This window comes from Gorilla gorilla, chromosome 15, assembly GCF_029281585.2.
Source record: "Gorilla gorilla gorilla isolate KB3781 chromosome 15, NHGRI_mGorGor1-v2.1_pri, whole genome shotgun sequence".
NCBI classification, from domain to species: Eukaryota; Metazoa; Chordata; class Mammalia; order Primates; family Hominidae; genus Gorilla; species Gorilla gorilla.
Window position 1 is genome coordinate 20,478,035 of NC_073239.2, and position 21,395 is coordinate 20,499,429.

General features: G+C 39.1%; 1 long non-coding RNA gene across 2 annotated transcripts in view; it reads left to right on the forward strand.

Moving 5' to 3' along the window:
* The first annotated feature begins 441 nt into the window (after positions 1-441).
* LOC101130948 (uncharacterized) overlaps positions 442-21,395 on the forward strand; it is a 42,015-nt gene continuing 21,061 nt past the window's right edge. Inside the window, exons 1-2 of one of the 2 annotated variants that reach the window (XR_010130720.1) lie at positions 442-867; positions 14,552-14,611. This is a non-coding gene — a long non-coding RNA (uncharacterized lncRNA). The remainder of the gene's footprint in view (positions 868-14,551; positions 14,612-21,395) is intronic. The other variant, XR_008671288.2, reaches the window with a different exon arrangement.

Below are 21,395 nucleotides of genomic sequence, written 5' to 3' on the forward strand. Positions count from 1 at the left end.
AAAGGATGGCCTCAGAAGGACAGAAGAGTTAAGGACTTTGGGGTTTTACGGATAATCCTTATATGAAACATTACATGTTTTTTTCACTGCTTAAACAAACAGACTTCAGCAATGATGTATGTCAGAGAAATGGGCACAGAAAGTGAGGAAGGACTGTGTGCCTGCAGTTTGTCCCATTAAATTGTGGCAATGAAGGCAGGAAGCCTCGTGTATATTCACATATAATAGCAATAAGAAAAAGATCAACAGAAAGTGATTATGCAACATTCAACATTTTTGCAGTACCCAAAGACTTCATTGAGTTGATTCATCTTAATATTGTCATTTTGATACAAAATATCTTTGCAGGATATTTGTAGGCACAGCTACCCCAAATCCCATTTGCATTAATCTAAAACAGACTTGCAGGCCCAGTGCCAGAAATTCCTTGGGCAAGTCCATAATGCGCATTCACCGTCAGGCATGAAGGAATAGCTTATCCAGCAGAAATATCGGAGGCCAGGCTCCCAATACAAACTCCTTCAGACTTCTCAGTACTCAAGACATCTCAAGTTTTTGAAGAGTAAAGTATAAAATACTGGCAGGGGTGGGTAGGGGGAACAGGATAAATTGGTGATGGCCCAGAAAAAATATCCAGGGGGATCGCATTTTTCTTCTCCAAAGCAAAACAGAATTCATAACTGAAAGAGGAATAGAGAAAGGGGAAAAAAGTGATCTGGGACCTGTTGTTTTTCTTGCATCCTATTTCTACTCTGCCTGTGAGTGAAGACTGTTGTGGAAAAGTCAACTGGAGAGACCAGGTCAAAGGCCAAGCAGAAGAGGAATTAGGCTTAAGACTGCACTGAGAGGGAACACTAGACCATGGTGGTAAGTGTTCTTGTTGCATCTGTTGGTCTTTCATTAAATAATGGCATTTCAGCTGGGTTGTAGCCTCCTTAGCTCTCATTCATTGCATCTTTGATGTTTCACCCAAAGGTATAATTATATTGCATCAGTATACCGTTTTGGCCCCTGGAAACCTTAATATTGCCCTCTGGAGAAAGGACAGTTTAATCACTCACATGACATTATGTACATATGTGTGTATTTGTATTGTTTTCTTAACTGAAAGTCCTTCTCCCACCTCCTTGACACTCCCAAACTGCTATTTGCTACCCACGTTTTTCTTCTGTTGTTGGTTCTTTTCTTTCTACATGAATTTAATACACTTATGGGAATAAAGCTCTTTCTGAAATTGGGAGAAGCCCTCCCAAGTTGTCATCCCAGTTGCCAACTTGGAAACCTGTTTAATTCTGGAAGACAACCATAACAATCATGTCTCATTTTGGAAAGTATCTTTCAGAGGACATAATCAAAGCAAATTACAAATACAAATTTCTAACTAGGTTTTCTTAGTGTTCAATGAAGTTACTCCAGTGATCCCAAAGACAAGTTAAATATAGCTGTAGGCCCAAGATCATAGAGTTAATTGGTAGATAAGTCATAACTCTAAGGAGTGGGTTCTTCCTCCTTTCTTTCTGTATCCAGCAAATGACTTAATAATTTATAAAACTACATGCTTCTGTCGGGCATATCGGGCATTTTGCCCGACATTTGTTGGGCATATGTCGGGCATATCGGGCAAATCGGGCACAGCCTATATGATTTTAAGCCACATGAACTTTTGAGTTTTTGCAACTGGCTGGGACCTATTTTATGACATTTCATAGAAAGTGCTGTGGTTCTTATGTTCTTTCCAATGTGGAAATGTGATTTCAGGTAGGGTTGAAATCAAGATACTGACTCCTGAACTTCCATCTCTAACCATAATGGGATGACTGATACTGTACTAGCCCAAAACTACTCTAAAACTGGACAGAATATGTGAAGCATCCGATTTCAGGCAGTGGGTAACAAGCAATGTAAGGCTGTGCTTGAAAGAAGGGAAGTGCATGAGGTAAGCTACATGATTGCCTCAGCTCTGTGCCTGGAGACAATTTCCTGACCATGGTACAGAGACCTGGAGTCTGAGCAGAGCATGGCAGTCCTGTTGAGCTGGGGAGGCAGACATCAGGGTTCAGGGTAACTGAAACAAGTAGAAACTATGAAGCCTGAATGGAGGGAGCTATGTAGAGAGAGAGGACCCCAGAATCCAGCAGGGATCTCCTGCAAATCAGTGACTGAGAGTTGGATTGTACATGTGCAGTGTGAGGCGACCCAAGCTTTACTAGATGTCAGATGCTATGCAGTTGAAAGTGGAACCAAGATTCTAGAGGTTGAGCAGCACTTGGGGAAAAGCAGTGGCAGAGATGTCAGAGTTCCGGCCCTGCCAGAGAGGAGAGATTTATTAACATCTTGTTAAAACTCCTGACATCCAGCTCTGAGACACCACAAAGTGCACATATTAGGATTAAGGAATATGCCCCTTGAGAAAGGCCAACTCTAGACTCACCCTAACAAAGCCTAAAACCAAACCCCGACAAGATTTATACAGCAGACACAGTTTGGAAAGTGACTACTGAAAGGTTAGAAGATCTTGAAAACACCTTGGACTGTCCACAGATCTATACTAGCAATGCAAAACACTAAGTCTACACAAGTTAAAGTAATAAGCCATTAAATGAACTGCCACCTCAAATATGAATCAACCATTTTTAGAGGAAGACTACAGAATCTAGACTATCTACAGTGTGTTGTCCACAGTGTTCACTATTTAATCACTAGACATACAAATAAAAATCACATTAAAAGACTCAAAAATATGATCTTAATGAGTAATCAAATGGAAAACAGCAGATAAATGGAAACTACAAATACAACTATATGAACATTCTAGAACTGAAAAGTATAGTAACTGAAATAAAAATTGAGCTTAACAGCAGATCAGACTTAACATAGAGAGTCAATGAACTTAGATACAAACCAATAGACATGCCTGAATCTGGAGAGTAGAGAGAAGAAAAATAAGCAGAGTTTCGAGGAGATAATATCAAGCAGCCTAGCATACAGGTAATTGAGTCCTAGTAGAAGAAAATAATTTGAGGCAAAAATGATTGGAAGAAATCATGGCCCCGAACTCCCCACATTTGAAGAGAAACACTGACTTACACATACAAGAATTTCAACGAACCCACACGGGACACATACAAGGAAATCTGCACCTAGGCACGTTAGAGCTAAACTGCTGAAAACCAAAGATAAAGAAAAAAAACTCTTAAAAACAGCCAAAGAGAAAAAAAAGGTACTTTATATACAATGGGACAAAAACAAGAATGATCACTTACTTCTCATCAGAAACAATGGAGTCCAGAAGACAATGAAATGACTTTCTTAAAGTACTGAAAGAAAAAACTGTCATCTCAGTTTTATATCCAGCAGAAAGAGCCTCCGTAAACAAGAGTTAAATAAAGACATTTGCTGAAGAATAACAGCTGAGAGAATTAGTTTCCAGCCTGCCTGCACTGCCTGAAAGATGTCTTTCAGGTGAAAGAGAAATTTAAATCTCCAAGATCAAAGGGCACAAGGAATGTTAAATAAGAGAAGATAGGCAGCATTTTCATCAGAAACATGAACAGTTTTAGACAAACGTCTTCAGGCCCGTGCTGAAGATAGATATCATTATAGAACTGAAGTTCCTATAGACTTAATTTCAAGTCACTTCTACCTAGAGTTAACTGTCTTAATATTTGGCCCTTGTAAGCAGAATGGTGCTGAGAGTTAGCTAAAAGTTTTCTAAATTAAAGCATTCTTTTCCAAGGTTGTCTGGAAATTTGACATTTAATTCAGCATTGAATGTGAACAGCTCAGAGTCTAGTCTCAGAGCTCCGAGCTACTTTTCCTTTGTCCAACAGAAGAGGGCTATGATTCAGAGTTACAGTGTTGATTGCCTCTACCAGTACTTAGTGAAAGGGTCTGACTCATCTAATACGTGTAGAGTTTTACACTACCCATCTCTGTACATTTTTTAAAATTCTTCTATATACTTTAAATAGTCATGAAATGTTTTAACTCATAAAAAAGAAATGTAGGAACTACTACAGAAAAACATTTCCTGTAATATGTATTCAGATTTGAGTTACTGCCTTTAAATACCTAATTTTGCTATAAATAGATAGCACAAGACTAATTAAAGTTTATCTGCGGAATCTGATAAAAGGGCCTACTATTTCTTTTGTTACCTTTGTTCTGGTAATTCCGGAATAATTTTTTCTATTTTGGCAGAAAAAGACAGGTGAGAACCTAAGAACTACTTTATTAAGTATATAACCAATACTTAAAAAAAAAACAAATTAAGTTTTAAGTTTTTATGTTAACAAGAGCCAATTACTTTATGATCACAGAGGTATTTTGCAGCTAAAACAAATCAAAACCAAATGTCATAAATTCAGAGGGCTGGGAGGCTTTTTGAGATGGGAGAATGTAATAATTGACAGAAATCCTAAGTTACTGGGAATCTGTGCTTGGGGAGAGTGAGGAGGAGACTGCATCAGACCAACCAGACAATGAGGCTTGAAAAACTGAGCACTGGAAATGGATGGGATACATGGGTCATAAATCAGGAAATCAAAATGCATAGTTTGAGACACTATAAATGCAGTATTTAAAATGTAGTACTTAAAGTTGGAAGGCTATGGGGAGATCATTTGAAAACAAGGACCATTAGGCAAATGTTCAGAATTGGGGAGGGAGGATAAGAAACCTCTTCAGATATTTCTATAATTTTCTATAAATTTCTAGTGGCTCTGGTAGTTACAGAGTTATTTACATATTTTTATGCTCTAGAAATTAAATGATACCATTTTTTATTTTCCTGTTAATTTAAGAAAAGAACTAATCAAAGATCATTAGAAAATTTTTGAGCTAGACACTGATACAAATTTTTAACTTCTAATTACTAAAGATCAAAATTAAAATCCTATATTTTTAGTTGGCAGAGTAGATGAGCACAATAAATAGCTAATACATTTTCATGGGCTTTTACATTAACTAAAAATTCTAAAAACTGTCTAACCATCTATAGTTTTTAATATATTTACATGTCCAACCCAACCCCTGGAAGCCCACTAAAACACAAATTCAGATTGCAATCCAGCTACAATGCAAGCCAGGCACAAAAGCCTTCTAATGATCTTTGATTAGTTCTTTATTAAATTCATCAAGGAAGCAAAGAAAATTTAATAATCTTCACTAGTTGTCATCTTTCTGATTAGAGGTTTGATTAGAACTTTCAGCTTTTATTTTTCTCCTTGCTAGCCTTCGCCAGAGCTTTGCTATTGCTTCTAGTTGGAGAGAAAGAACAAGGCAGATGGGAAGGGTTGAATAACCCATGTTTGCAGAACATGCTAAATACACCCCACATTTGCTAATATTCCCTGGGTATGGTCATCTATGTCAAGAGCTTATTGAGGGAGAAGGTCAGTAGATCTCTAAGTATCCCCTCCCACCACCTAGCCAGCCTCTTCATGTGGCAAAACATTTCTTAAACAGACCTTCTGCTTTTACAAGCTTCTTGTCCAGGAATGCATCTTGCTTGCCTTTGATAGTTATTTTCCCCCGGGGTTGAAACTGATTTTTTCCCTATCTTGTTAAATTTACAAATAAAAATTGTATTGGGGGTTGGTTAGTGATACTGTACACATTTCACACATGAAAGCAATGGGATTATAGAAGCTACCATCCATAGGTATTTGAGAAATGCCCAATTAGATTGTTCAGAATAAAGGGCTCTGAAAGGTCACTCAGTCTCAAATGAAAGGAGTGAGAAGAACAATAATGATGTTTACATTTTTCTTCCTCATACAGCGTATGGGAGAATAATGACATTCAGATTTCAATATAGCACATTTCTTCCTAGTATTCAGAAATATCGCCTCAATTATTTTTCTGCCACTGCTGAAAAGTAGGAAATGTGTAGCTATTATCTCCATGTCCCATTATATTATGCTATTTTAGTATCTGCTACCTCAAAAGAAGGGCAGCTAGATAGTGTGTTTATAATCACACTCAATCACCATTAGACCTCAGCATTGGAAAGAGATAATAGGAAAGAAGGTAAAAAGAAATAATAAAAATGCAAACATTGGAAATTCTTAACCTACAGAAGGATTATGTTCCAAAAGTTCATTTATCAGGCTATTGTTTAGAACTCAAAAATCTATATTTCCACAGAAACAATATTATAATTGGTAGTTAAGTTCCTAGGATAGCCCATCACAGCCAATTTATTTATGTAGTTGAAAATACAAGTACTACAAAAATTACAGTAGCAGAAAGCTATTAAGTTAGAAATATATGGTATTTTAACTACATACAAGGTTAAATCGCTTTTTTCAAACTAACCTAGTAGGCAAATGTATCTACATAGCCTCAAGTCAGTACTTCACACACTGGCAATACTGATGCTGTGCCAACCACCCAGGGTCTGGGACACTCAAAACCACAGGATCCTCAGAAGGAACTGTCTAAAAGTCCAACAAATAGGTCACTTTCCCCTTTATTTCCTAGACCACACTAGACATTGGCAACCTGGGAAAGGGCAACTTGGTGTTAAAAAAATTTTTGAGTCCAAGATCCCAGAGGAAGTTCTCCTTCTCACTTCAAGTATGGTACAGGTTGCTGATTCAAATGGCGCTTTCCGGTGAATTAAACTCTAGGTTATTTTCAAAATATGCTGGGCACACACAACATGCCAGGCACCACAATGCTGAACAGAATACTAAAAATATTAATTTTGAGCTCTGGCATGCTTACAGTAATATAAAGAGCATGTGAAAAAATATGGTATATAGTATAGTAGGAGTAGGGTATATTTAAAGAATGTCAAAACCAATGTTTAGTTTCAATGCCAATGAGCAAATGAAAATCTTAAAGGAATTGGTTGATTCAATTGTTAAACTAATTGGAGTTCTTGTTCAGAATACTGAATTGAGGTTATTCTTTCCTTATTGCTACTGAGAAATCGGTTTGAACTCATTCATTCTCTTTCACAGGAAAGAAGGTAAAAAGAAATAATGCAAACATGGGAAATTCTGAACCTACAGAAGATATTTATTAATATTTATTTATAAATATTTTTAATTATAAAAATACTTTCTATTTGCAAGAAAGAACATAGGTACACATTTCCAAAATGAAACAAACATAGATGATACCCTCTCCCAGCATCAGAAAATGTCTAGCCTTTTGAAAACACAAACATAAAGCTGAACATCTCAAAGAACACTGCCCATTTCCCAGGGCACACATGGTTATTTCCAGACACAGTTCAACGTTCTAGAGCTTATGGTCCTAGATTTTTTTGCATGTCTCTATTACAGCACTTAATGCATAGTACCATAAGTATTTATTGTAAATCTAATTCATCCGCTTTCCTTTGAGCTCTTAAAAGGCAAGGACTGTTGTATCTTCTGTCCCTTGCACAGTGCCTGGACCACAGCAGGAGGTCAATGTGTGTAAGAAAAGCGGCAATGTTCTTCCCCAACTCCTTGTTTCCTTCCATGGACACAGAGCTCTACCAGCTGCTTTTCCTCTCCTAGCTCTTCTATTTCATTTCTCATTTTGTACAGAAACTGGGAGGACAAAGAGGTACTGTTTATTGTTCCCCTAAACACAACCAGATTGATAGGTAGAAAGATGAATTGCAACACATAAATTAACCGGCCCTACATCCCTACTTCCCATTTAAATTGCCATTGAATATATAATCACCAACTAGAGAAAGAGAGCAAACACTACTAAACTTCAAAAAGCTATTCTTGTCAAAGTGGATGCCAGAAATAGACAGTTTGGGAGATTCGGATTGTACCTGAATCCATTTTCTCCATTCTCTCTCAAAGGTATTTGTGTACTTACACAGATACACACACAACCATACTCATCAGAGATCTGAGACACCACAAATAATGGTAATGTGTATTCATAAATGTTTTTTAGAGTGTATCATTTATGTAATCGACATAAATAGAACTTTGAGAGCTATTCTTAATATTACAATTATATATTTAGGACACATTTTCCATAGATTTAAAAATTAAAAAAAAAATTTAAGGCAGTATGTTTGTCCCACAGCTGAGTTTTAAAATTTTGCCTCCCATATTGAATGTGTAAATTTGGAAGATCTCTGACTGAATCAAGTAGCAGGTTTGGTCCCCTCTAGTACTAACCCAGTTATGGGATTTAAGAGAGTTTTTTTTAATGTCTCTATAATTTCTCTTAATGTGTAAAATAAAGGGGTCAACTAGACAGTCTCTTAGATCTCTGTTTAAACTCTGAAGTTTTAAATTCTAATAATTGCATTTTTTGGTGCTGTTCTAAGCTATTCTTAAAATCTTTCTAGCCAGGCACAGTGGTTCATCCCTGTAATCCAAACTACTCAGGAGGCCAAGGAGAAAGGATGGCTTGAGGCCAGGAGTTTGAGACCAACTTGGGCAACACAGCAAGATCACCATTTCTAAACAAAAAAAATTTTTAAGTTAGCCAGGCATAGTGTCATGTACTTGCAGTTCCAGCTATTTGGGAGGCTGAGGTGGGAGGATTACTTAAGCCCAGGAGTTTGAGGCTGCAGTGAGCTATGATCCTGCCACTGCACTACAGCCTGGGTGACAGAGCAAGACGCCATCCCTAAATAAGTAAATTTTTATTAAAAACCTTTCTTTCTCTGTTTCCTTTCTTTTTAAATCTGAGTTTCTGCTTCTATTATTTCACTCCAGTGGACAGTACTCTAGTTATGCTACAAAGAAGAATACAGTAGACAGCATAGCTAGAATCCTTCCAACCTTAACTAGCTGGAAGGATTCTAACTCCAGCATATAATTAGAGTAATAGCAAAGTATTTCTGCAGCCACACAAAAAGTAGAATATATATATATATATATATATATATATATATATTCAGAATCAATAGTTTAAACTCCCAATAATAGGTTTTAATGGAATGCAAACGCATAATCTTTTATTAACGAGAGGGTGTTCTTTTGTTTAGGTAAAGATCATGGAAATGGAACTAGAAAGTGGTAGTTAATTCCATTTTCTAGAACACAGACAACACACATGAAACTAGCTTGATGAAAAAGTGGCCTATTCAGCCAAAGTCATATAGAGAAACTATCAAGATAGAAAATAAGCCATTCAGCAGCAACAGTTCTGAGCATCGGGAGCAACAATATTATTGGCAAGAGCTTTCCCTTCAAGCTACCAGCATCGCTGGACTTCAAAAGGATCCAATTCACATGCCTGGGAACGTGCAGGCCAACAGCAGGGGAGGGAGGGGGTGTCTTTTTGTGAGAAAGCATGAAATTTTTCTAAGGTACATTATAAAATGGCTTGGCAGAAGCTTGGTGTGTAAATACCAAGGTTAGCATATTCTTTGTTGTAGCTCTACAGAACGTTAAGCACTGTATTTTTTAAATCTTAACATTTTAGAGTGCTTAAAATGAGTACTCTTCCCATTTAATTGGAGCGTTTTTTCCCCTCTGACGGGCAGACTATGAGGTTTCCTAAGTGCTTTCCCTAAGTCCAGAATCAAAGAGATTTGATTGGTTCTTTCCTTCACCAGCTTATTTTATTGTGTTGGATGATGACTTGGCTTTTCATGTAACCCTGAGAGAGAGGGATTTGTTTATGCTCCCCTGGGCTTTGGGAGGGGACTGAAGTCTTTGAGGAAGAAGGCAGCTTTGGATAACATCGAGAACTAGGATTTAGTGGTGAAGTTGTATAATGAGACCACATTCTACCCAGGACTGAACACGACTATCGAAGCCAACCTACTCAGAGCATTTGATACAGAAGTTAAAATGGGTTCAGTCTTCTTTGTAAATAAAATTGTATGTTTTTCCTTGTGGTTGTGGGGTCCCAGTTAGAATAAGCTGTTTATAATGACATAAATAACCATGGCATCTCTAGAAGTTATGTATCAACATCTTTTCACCAGTGTGCAGAGAAAGGAAAAAAAAAAACCTAACAGAGGAAATGAGCCAGCTAGCTTCCTGCATTCCCAGTCATTTATTAGAAAATAATTAAGATTTCAACATAAAATAAGTTGGTGAAACAGAAGTAGGATTAATCATCTGCAAAGAGGAGAAAAAGTATTGAAATAAGTTTGCACTCACTATTGCTGGGTTTAAAATGGTTTCTCTTTTACAAATGTGCTTGCTCTAACATCCAGGAAATTGACCTTCTCGGCCATAGAACTAATTAGCCATGAAAGTCATTCTATCCCAGAGAGAGAAAGATTATGGTATAGCCTTTATCATCCACCTTAGAATTCATGGCTAGAGTGTCTGAATTGCCTGTCCTTACTTGATTTGTTGGTCGCTATAAAGTTCAGATGGTGTTTTCCTTAGTGATCGTAAGAACTCTATTAGGAGAACTGCACTTTTAACCTTCCAGTGCAGGCCAACTATATTTAGAGTTGTGTCTGCTAATGCTTCAACCCTTTAATAGAAGTGAGCAAAAATTTAGAAAGAAAACCACCAAACATTGGCAATCCCTGCACAGTTGTTTCACGATATTCACTATTAGGCAAGATCTATATTATCATACCTTCTATTTCTGCCTGACACATGAATATGACTGTTAAAACCAAAGATAAAGGTACTTTCCATAGCAACCACAGAGAGATTTCTGGGACAACTGTAACAATAAAGGAAATATCTCCCAGACGTATTAAGTGCAAAAAGCTGGATGTAGCACAACATATATGATGTGAGTCTATTGATTAAAAAACCAAGAATATGTATATGTTTCAGTCTGGAAGGACACACATCAGACACCCTGCTTAGCAAGGATATTTTTGCTTTGTCTGGAATATTTGAACTTTTTATAAAGGAAATCTATTAGTGTGTTTTCACTTAAAACAATTTAAAACATATAGCACTAAAAATTCAGACATAGTTGAGCCTTAATTTAATAACTCACACATATTTCACTCTGCTAGGAATATGTTTCGTCCTTATGTTCTCTGTAGTGTATTTTATTAAAAAGTCATCAAGGACTTAAGACTTATCTGAAGACAGAGGAAGCGTGTGAGCAAGCTGTTGCTGTAGCGTGCCTAGAATACTTTCACATATTACTTAGCATGAAATCCTGCACACAATAGCCATCGGGTGGATGGACAGACAGACAGGTGAATGGATGGACAAAACAATATGAAGACTTTTGAACTTATCATTAATCCTGGCTGACTGATAAGAGAAGCATGTAAGCACTCTAGAAGGACAGTTCTTTCGGGTAATTTTTATTTTGCAGTAAGTTTAGAATTGCTAGTTTTTATAGTGCCTCTGACTGTATTTAAAAGAGAACTTCTCATCCTGTTCACTGACAACTTTTCAATAAAATTTGATATATACCATGAATCACAAAACCACTAAGCAAGTTTTCAAATGCAGTTTCAAAAAGCCCTAACAAAATTGTACTTGCCTTGCCAAATGTGAAAGTTCCTCCCACGGCTTCTTCTACTGCCCTAGATCATTAGTTTCATTATCATCCTGAAGCAGATATTCCAAGACACCATCAATTCCTACCAAAAAAAAAAAAAAAGGAAAAATAAATAGATCAGGAAATACCCATCCAACTGTTTCATTAACTTCCTTAGCTGAAACTACAGTTGAGTTAAAGGAAAGGTGATTGGTTAAAATACCTAAAACGCTAATTTAAAAAAATACCTGCGATATCATCTCTCTTTTTGACCCATCCTTAAATTTAACTGCTTTTTTTTTTTATAGATTGAAAACAAGGGATTTATTTTTAACTCTCAATCTGTTGTCATTATGCTGGGGGTAAATAAATGAGGGCAATGGTCAAAGTGAAAATAATCTCATAGAGATACAGACAGAGATGGAGAGAGAATGTGCCTTTAAATCACCAGAGAGGCCATAGAGGTAGAAAGAACATAGGACAAACATAGCCAGGTCCTAACCTTAGGGGAGGGACAGCCGTGCGTGGCTTGATGGGGCAAGCACACTTACCTGCTCTAAGTGTCGCATATTCTTTTTTACTGCTTCCTCTAATGCCTTTTCATCATGGTCTTAACATTGTCTTATAAACTGCTCTATCTACTGCTAACCCCTCCACTTCCAGTCTTCTGACTGCACGTGGGGAGAGGCTAAAAATGACTTGAGATGGGCGAGATGGGCCGAGAATGATGGGATCCTGGAGAATATTCACTCGTCAGCTGTTAGAAGTAGTCAATGGACCGCTGCGGCTCTTTATTTGCATAATGAGGTTATTCCCCTGGATACCCCAAGGTTACTTCCAGGTCTAACATTTGATATTTTCATCCCTTTTGGTCAAAGATATGACACTGCCTGGGGAAATTAAGTGTCCTATGACATTAACTTAACATTAAGTAGTAGGAATTAACAAAGATATCACTGTTACAAAGATATATTACATTGTTACAAAGATATATATAGCAAAGACATATTAATAAAGATATCATTTTCTGTTAATGTTCTACAGGAATCTCTTCCTTCCAGTGTATTTATATTGTAAAAATGGTTCTGATGTCTTCTGGCAGCAATGCAGAACTACAACGCAAAGGGATGGGGACATAGAGGTCAGTGGGGAAATGTACAGGTTGTAGTATCCAGTGTTTTCAAATTATCTGTCTATGTATGAAAACTGAGAATCTGTAAATGTCCAAGTACGGATAGTTGTTTTATAAAAAAAAAATAGCTCTAACTTTAATACATTTAAGACGTTTTCCTGGAAAATTTTCTAATTTAGCATGATGAAAAGAATGACTGGTTTTTAAAGTGCAGTTGAACAGGCAAATTCCCTTTATAAGAAAATAACACATAAATGCAAGGATTACAACTTTGAAATTGCTTGAAATCTTTTCTACCAGTGAACATGGAAATTTGTATCTATTTATATTACCTTCTTTCAACAAATGCTTTAACCTTAGTATTTTATAGCCCCTTCCTTTATATTCTCCTAAGTAAAAACTCTAATTTTGTGGCAAACATTTAGTGAAATATGATTCATCTCACCTATTTCATTCTATCCATATGGCTTCTAAGTCTTGAGAGTACAGGTGGAAACTGTCCATAGCAAATTGTTCCTGTCATAGTTTCCCAAATATTTCAGTCTTCAATTAACCATAGTTTAAATTAGTCAGAACATCCAGGAAATGAACACTGGTGAGAGTGAATGAGGCAGAAAATTTGATTGTGTTATACATGAAATTCAGCTATTCAGTGAAATTCTCCAATTGTTGTAATTCTGCTGTCCTGATTACAATTATTTCATCTATGTGGTGCATATATATTTTAATCTTCTCCTGACACCGTCTGTTGTTATAAATGAATTTGTCTTCCCAGCTATTCACAAATGCATTTGCATTATTGAGGTCATGTCTGACTATAGGTCTTGGTTCCATGATTTAAACAATACTTAATCTTACCTCCTGGGATTATTTTTGCATTAGATGATAATTGATTGGAAATCCACTGACAAATTATAAAGATATCATTTTCTGTTAATGAGCTTGACAAAGGAGGATTCATGCCGTTCTATTTTAAAAAGAAACATTTCTTGACCTTGAATATAGGACTAAAATTACCTTATATCACAAAACATTCACAATAGAATGTTAGTTAAGCTTAACAGTTTTCTGGCAAAAGCCCTTCTAGATAAGTGCAGAATTCCTGTAAAATCGGGTTCTAAACATGTTTTCAGCCCATGTGGCCCTGACCTCTGGAAGTTAGTCCACTTATATTCTACATTCAGATTTTCTTTTATATTTTTCTTTTTTCCTCCCTTCCTTTCTTCCTCCCTCCCTCTCTCCTTCCTTTCTTTAGTTCCTTAATGTATTTCTTTGTTCTTTTTTTCCCTCCATGGTGTCTGGTTGCTTTTTCCAATTTCCACTGTTAAGGCTGGATTCCATAGGAAATAAAGGTGAAAAGAAGTAAAAAAAATTGTACCTTGGGGGAGTGCAGAGAAGATGTGGGAGTAGTGACATATTTTTTAGTGTCTCCTTTTAATTAATTTCTCCCCATTTATGCTTAATTTATTCTTTTCAAAATTTTTAAAGTTTGTTACTGTTTTTAGAGATGGACTCTTGCTATATTGCCCCAGCTGGCTTCAGACCCCTAGGCTCAAGTAATCCTCCTGCCTCAGCCTTCTATGTAGGTGTGTACCACCTAGCATGGCTATTTTTTTTTTTACTTAATTTATATAACAAAACCTGAGACAAGTACTCTTGCTTCAGATTTTAACCTTGCTTTATTTTTCAGTTCTTAAGCAGCTATTATGTAAAGATAGCTAAAATTTTCTTCAAAAAGAAAAAAGACTACCATCCATTTTTGTTTTTATGGAAATTTTGGAAAGCTTAAAAACACTTCCGTTAAAGAGAACTGACATCATATAAGTATGTGGTCTCAAGTCAATACCTGGAGGTTCCCAGTACCAGTCCAAACTCCATTACTGATGGAATCATGGCAAGGTTTTTGAAAATCACTTATTTTCTTAGCATTTTACCCTAAATCAGGAACGATGATAACATCCTCTCCACAAAACTACAAGGTAATCTATCATGGATTGACTCTCTAAAAATATAAATCCCGGATTGCAGGCAAAATGGCCGAATAGGAACAGCTCCAGTCTACAGCTCCCAGGGAGATTAATGCAAAAGGTAAGTGATTTCTGCATTTCCAACTGAGGTACCCAGTTAATCTCATTGGGACTGGTGAGACAGTGGGTGCAGCCCACGGAGGGTGAGCCAAAGCAGGGTGGGGCGTCGCCTCACCCAGGAAGCGCACGGGGTCGGGGAACTCCCTCCCCTAGCCAAGGGAAGCCCAGAGGGACTGTGCCATGAGGAAGGGTGCACTTTGACCCAGATACTATGCTTTTCCATAGTCTTTCCAACCCGCAGACCAGGAGATTCCCTCCAGTGCCTACACCACAAGAGACCTGGGTTTCAAGCACAAAACCGGGCAGCCATTTGGGCAGACACTGAGCTAGCGGCAGGAGTTTTTGTTTTTTTTTTCATACCCCAGCAGCACCTGGAATGCCAGTGAGACAGAACTGTTCACTCCCCTGGAAAGGGGGCTGGAGCCAGGGAGCCAAGTTGTCTTGCTCAGCCGATCCCACCCCCACAGAGTCCAGCAAGCTAAGATCCACTGGCTTGAAATTCTCAGCACCAGCACAGCAGTCTGAAGTTGACCTGGGACACTCGAGCTTGGTGAGGGGAGGGGCATCCGCCATTACTGAGGTGTGAGTAGGCGGTTTTACCCTCACAGTGTAAACAAAGCTGCCAGCAAGTTCGAACTTGGAGAGGCCCACCGCAGCTCCGCAAAGCCACTGCAGCCAGACTGCCTCTCTAGATTTCTCCTCTCTGGGCAGGGCATCTCTGAAAGAAAGGCAGCAGCCCAAATCAGGGGCTCATAACCCTGGGACAGAGCACGTGGGGGAAGGGGTGGCTGCAGGTACAACTTCAGCAGACTTAAATGTGCCTACCTGATGGCTCTGAAGAAAGCAGCGGATCTTCCAGCACAGGGTTCAAGCTCTGCTAAGGGTTAGACTGCCTCCTCAAATGGGTCCCTGACCCCCATGTCTCCTGACTGAGAGACACCTCCCAGCCAGGGTGGACAGACACGTCATACAGGAGAGCTCCAGCTGGCATCTGGTGGGTGCCCCTCTGGGACAAAGCTTCCAGAGGAAGGAACAGGCAGCAATCTTTACTGTTCTGCAGCCTCTACTGGAGATACCCAGGCAAACTGGGCCTGGAGTGGACCTCCAGCAAACTCCAGCAGACCTGCAGCAGAGTGGTCTGTCAGAAGGAAAACTAACAAACAGAAAGAAATAGCATCAACATCAACAAAAAGGATGTCCAGACACAGAAAACCCCACCCAAAAGTCACCAGCATCAAAGACCAAAGGTAGATAAATCCACAAAGATGAGGAAAAACCAGCACAAAAAGGCTGAAAATTTCTAACACCAGAATGCCTCACCTCCTCCAAAGGATCACAACTCCTTGCCAGCAAGGGAACAAAAGCAGACAGAGAATGAGTTTGACAAATTGACAGAAATAGGCTTCAGAAGGTGGGTAATAACAAACTCCTTGAAGCTAAAGGACCATGTTCTAACCCAATGCAAGGAAGCTAAGAACCTTGAAAAAAGATTAGACTAATTGCTAACTAGAATAACCAGTTTAGAGAAGAACATAAATGACATGATGGAGCTGAAAAACACAGCACGAGAACTTCATGAAGCATACACAAGTATCAATAGCTGAAGCAAGTGGAAGAAAGATATCACAGATTGAAGATCAACTTAATGAAATAAAGCATGAAGACAAAATTAAAAAAGAATAAAAAGGAATGAACAAAACCTCCAAGAAATATGGGACTATATGAAAAGACCAAATCTATGTCTGATTGGTGTACCTGAAAGTGATGGGGAGAATGAAACCAAGTTGGAAAACACTCTTCAGGATATTATCCAGGAGAACTCCCCCAACCTAGCAAGACAGGCCAACATTCAAATTCAGGAAATACAGAGAACACCACAAAGATACTCTTCAAGAAGAGCAACCCCCAAGACATATAATTGTCAGATTCACCAAGGTTGAAATGAAGGAAAAAATCTTAAGGGCAGCCAGAGAGAAAGGTCAGGTTACCTACAAAGGGAAGCCCATCAGACTAAAAGTGGACGTCTTCGCAGAAACCCTACAAACCAGAGGAGAGTGGGGGCCAATATTCAACATTCTTAAAATAATTTTCAACCCAGAATTTCATATCTAGCCAAACTAAGCTTCGTAAATGAAGGAGACATAAAATCCTTTACAGACAAGCAAATGCTGAGATATTTTGTCACCACCAGGTCTGCCTTACAAGAGCTCCTGAAGGAAGTACAAAACATGATAAGGAACAACAGATACCAGCCACTGCAAAAACATACCAAATTGTAAAGACCATCGACACTATGAAGAAACTGCATCAATTAATGGGCAAAATAACCAGCTAGCATCATAATGACAGGATCAAATTCACACATAACAATATTAACCTTAAATGTAAATGGGCTCAATGCCCCAATTAAAAGACACAGACTGGCAAATTGGATAAAGAGTCAAGACCCATCAGTGTGCTGTATTCAGGAGACTCATCACACATGCAAAGACACACATAGGCTCAAAATAAAGAGATGGAGGAATATTTACCAAGCAAATGGAAAGCAAAAACAAAAGCAGGGCTTGCAATCCTAGTCTCTGATAAAACAGACTTTAAACCAACAAAGATCAAAAGAGACAAAGAAGGCCATTACATAATGGTAAAGGGATCAATTCAACAAGAAGAGCTAACTAAGGGAGGAGCCAAGATGGCCGAATAGGAACAGCTCCGGTCTACAGCTCCCAGCGTGAGCGACGCAGAAGACGGGTGATTTCTGCATTTCCATCTAAGGTACCGGGTTCATCTCACTAGGGAGTGCCAGACAGTGGGCGCAGGCCAGTGGGTGCGCGCACCATGCGCGAGCCGAAGCAGGGCGAGGCATTGCCTCACCTGGGAAGCGCAAGGGGTCAGGGAGTTCCCTTTCCAAGTCAAAGAAAGGGGTGACGGACCCACCTGGAAAATTGGGTCACTCCCACCCGAATATTGCGCTTTTCAGACCAGCTTAAAAAACGGCGCACCACGAGACTATATCCCACACCTGGCTCGGAGGGTCCTACGCCCACGGAATCTCGCTGATTGCTAGCACAGCAGTCTGAGATCAAACTGCAAGGCGGCAGCGAGGCTGGGGGAGGGGCGCCCGCCATTGCCCAGGCTTGCTTAGGTAAACAAAGCAGCCGGGAAGCTCGAACTGGGTGGAGCCCACCACAGCTCAAGGAGGCTTGCCTGCCTCTGTAGGCTCCACCTCTGGGGGCAGGGCACAGACAAACAAAAAGACAGCAGTAACCTCTGCAGACTTAAATGTCCCTGTCTGACAGCTTTGAAGAGAGCAGTGGTTCTCCCAGCATGCAGCTGGAGATCTGAGAACGGGCAGACTGCCTCCTCAAGTGGGTCCCTGACCCCTGACCCCCGAGCAGCCTAACTGGGAGGCACCCCCCCAGCAGGGGCACACTGACACCACTGACACCTCACACGGCAGGGTATTCCAACAGACCTGCAGCTGAGGGTCCTGTCTGTTAGAAGGAAAACTAACAAACAGAAAGGACATCCACACCGAAAACCCATCTGTACATCACCATCATCAAAGACCAAAAGTAGATAAAACCACAAAGATGGGGAAAAAACTGAACAGAAAAACTGGAAACTCTAAAACGCAGAGCACCTCTCCTCCTCCAAAGGAACGCAGTTCCTCACCAGCAATCGAACAAAGCTGGATGGAGAATGATTTTGACGAGCTGAGAGAAGAAGGCTTCAGACGATCAAATTACTCTGAGCTACGGGAGGACATTCAAACCAAAGGCAAAGAAGTTGAAAACTTTGAAAAAAATTTAGAAGAATGTATAACTAGAATAACCAATACAGAGAAGTGCTTAAAGGAGCTGATGGAGCTGAAAGCCAAGCCTCAAGAACTATGTGAAGAATGCAGAAGCCTCAGGAGCTGATGCGATCAACTGGAAGAAAGGGTATCAGCAATGGAAGATGAAATGAATGAAATGAAGCCAGAAGGGAAGTTTAGAGAAAAAAGAATAAAAAGAAATGAGCAAAGCCTCCAAGAAATATGGGACTATGTGAAAAGGCCAAATCTATGTCTGATTGGTGTACCTGAAAGTGATGCGGAGAATGGAACCAAGTTGGAAAATACTCTGCAGGATATTATCCAGGAGAACTTCCCCAATCTAGCAAGGCAGGCCAACGTTCAGATTCAGGAAATACTGAGAACGCCACAAAGATACTCCTCGAGAAGAGCAACTCCAAGACACATAATTGTCAAATTCACCAAAGTTGAAATGAAGGAAAAAATGTTAAGGGCAGCCAGAGAGAAAGGTCGGGTTACCCTCAAAGGGAAGCCCATCAGACTAACAGCAGATTTCTCGGCAGAAACCCTACAAGCCAGAAGAGAGTGGGGGCCAATATTCAACATTCTTAAAGAAAAGAATTTTCAACCCAGAATTTCATATCCAGCCAAACTAAGCTTCATAAGTGAAGGAGAAATAAAATACTTTACAGACAAGCAAATGCTGAGAGATTTTGTCACCACCAGGCCTGCCCTAAAAGAGCTCCTGAAGGAAGCGCTAAACATGGAAAGTAACAACTGGTACCAGCCACTGCAAAATCATGCCAAAATGTAAAGACCATCGAGACTAGGAAGAAACTGCATCAACTAATGAGCAAAATCACCAGCTAACATCATAATGACAGGATCAAATTCACACATAACAATATTAACTTTAAATGTAAATGGACTAAATTCTCCAATTAAAAGACACAGACTGGCAAGTTGGATAAAGAGTCAAGACCCATCAGTGTGCTGTATTCAGGAAACCCATCTCATGTGCAGACACACACATAGGCTCAAAATAAAAGGATGGAGGAAGATCTACCAACCAAATGGAAAACAAAAAAAGGCAGGGGTTGCAATCCTAGTCTCTGATAAAACAGACTTTAAACCAACAAAGATCAAAAGAGACAAACAAGGCCATTACATAATGGTAAAGGGATCAATTCAACAAGAGGAGCTAACTATCCTAAATATATATGCACCCAATACAGGAGCACCCAGATTCATAAAGCAAGTCCTGAGTGACATACAAAGAGACTTAGACTCCCACACATTAATAATGGGAGACTTTAACACCCCACTGTCAACATTAGACAGATCAACGAGACAGAAAGTCAACAAGGATACCCAGGAATTGAACTCAGCTCTGCACCAAGCGGACCTAATAGACATCTACAGAACTCTCCACCCCAAATCAACAGAATACACATCTTTTTCAGCACCACACCACACCTATTCCAAAATTGACCACATAGTTGGAAGTAAAGCTCTCCTCAGCAAATGTAAAAGAACAGAAATTATAACAAACTATCTCTCAGACCACAGTGCAATCAAACTAGAACTCAGGATTAAAAATCTCACTCAAAGCCGCTCAACTACATGGAAACTGAACAACCTGCTCCTGAATGATTACTGGGTACATAACGAAATGAAGGCAGAAATAAAGATGTTCTTTGAAACCAACGAGAACAAAGACACAACATACCAGAATCTCTGGGATGCATTCAAAGCAGTGTGTAGAGGGAAATTTATAGCACTAAATGCCCACAAGAGAAAGCAGGAAAGATCCAAAATTGACACCCTAACATCACAATTAAAAGAACTAGAAAAGCAAGAGCAAACACATTCAAAAGCTAGCAGAAGGCAAGAAATAACTAAAATCAGAGCAGAACTGAAGGAAATAGAGACACAAAAAACCCTTCAAAAAATTAATGAATCCAGGAGCTGGTTTTTTGAAAGGATCAACAAAATTGATAGACCGCTAGCAAGACTAATAAAGAAAAAAAGAGAGAAGAATCAAATAGACGCAATAAAAAATGATAAAGGGGATATCACCACCAATCCCACAGAAATACAAACTACCATCAGAGAATACTACAAACACCTCTATGCAAATAAACTAGAAAATCTAGAAGAAATGGATACATTCCTCGACACATACACTCTCCCAAGACTAAACCAGGAAGAAGTTGAATCTCTGAATAGACCAATAACAGGAGCTGAAATTGTGGCAATAATCAATAGTTTACCAACCAAAAAGAGTCCAGGACCAGATGGATTCACAGCCGAATTCTACCAGAGGTACAAGGAGGAACTGGTACCATTCCTTCTGAAACTATTCCAATGAATAGAAAAAGAGGGAATCCTCCCCAACTCATTTTATGAGGCCAGCATCATTCTGATACCAAAGCCGGGCAGAGACACAACCAAAAAAGAGAATTTTAGACCAATATCCTTGATGAACATTGATGCAAAAATCCTCAATAAAATACTGGCAAACCAAATCCAGCAGCACATCAAAAAGCTTATCCACCATGATCAAGTGGGCTTCATCCCTGGGATGCAAGGCTGGTTCAATATACGCAAATCAATAAATGTAATCCAGCATATAAACAGAGCCAAAGACAAAAACCACATGATTATCTCAATAGATGCAGAAAAAGCCTTTGACAAAATTCAACAACCCTTCATGCTAAAAACTCTCAATAAATTACGTATTGATGGGACGTATCTCAAAATAATAAGAGCTATCTATGACAAACCCACAGCCAATATCATACTGAATGGGCAAAAACTGGAAGCATTCCCTTTGAAAACTGGCACAAGACAGGGATGCCCTCTCTCACCACTCCTATTCAACATAGTGTTGGAAGTTCTGGCCAGGGCAATCAGGCAGGAGAAGGAAATAAAGGGTATTCAATTAGGAAAAGAGGAAGTCAAATTGTCCCTGTTTGCAGATGACATGATT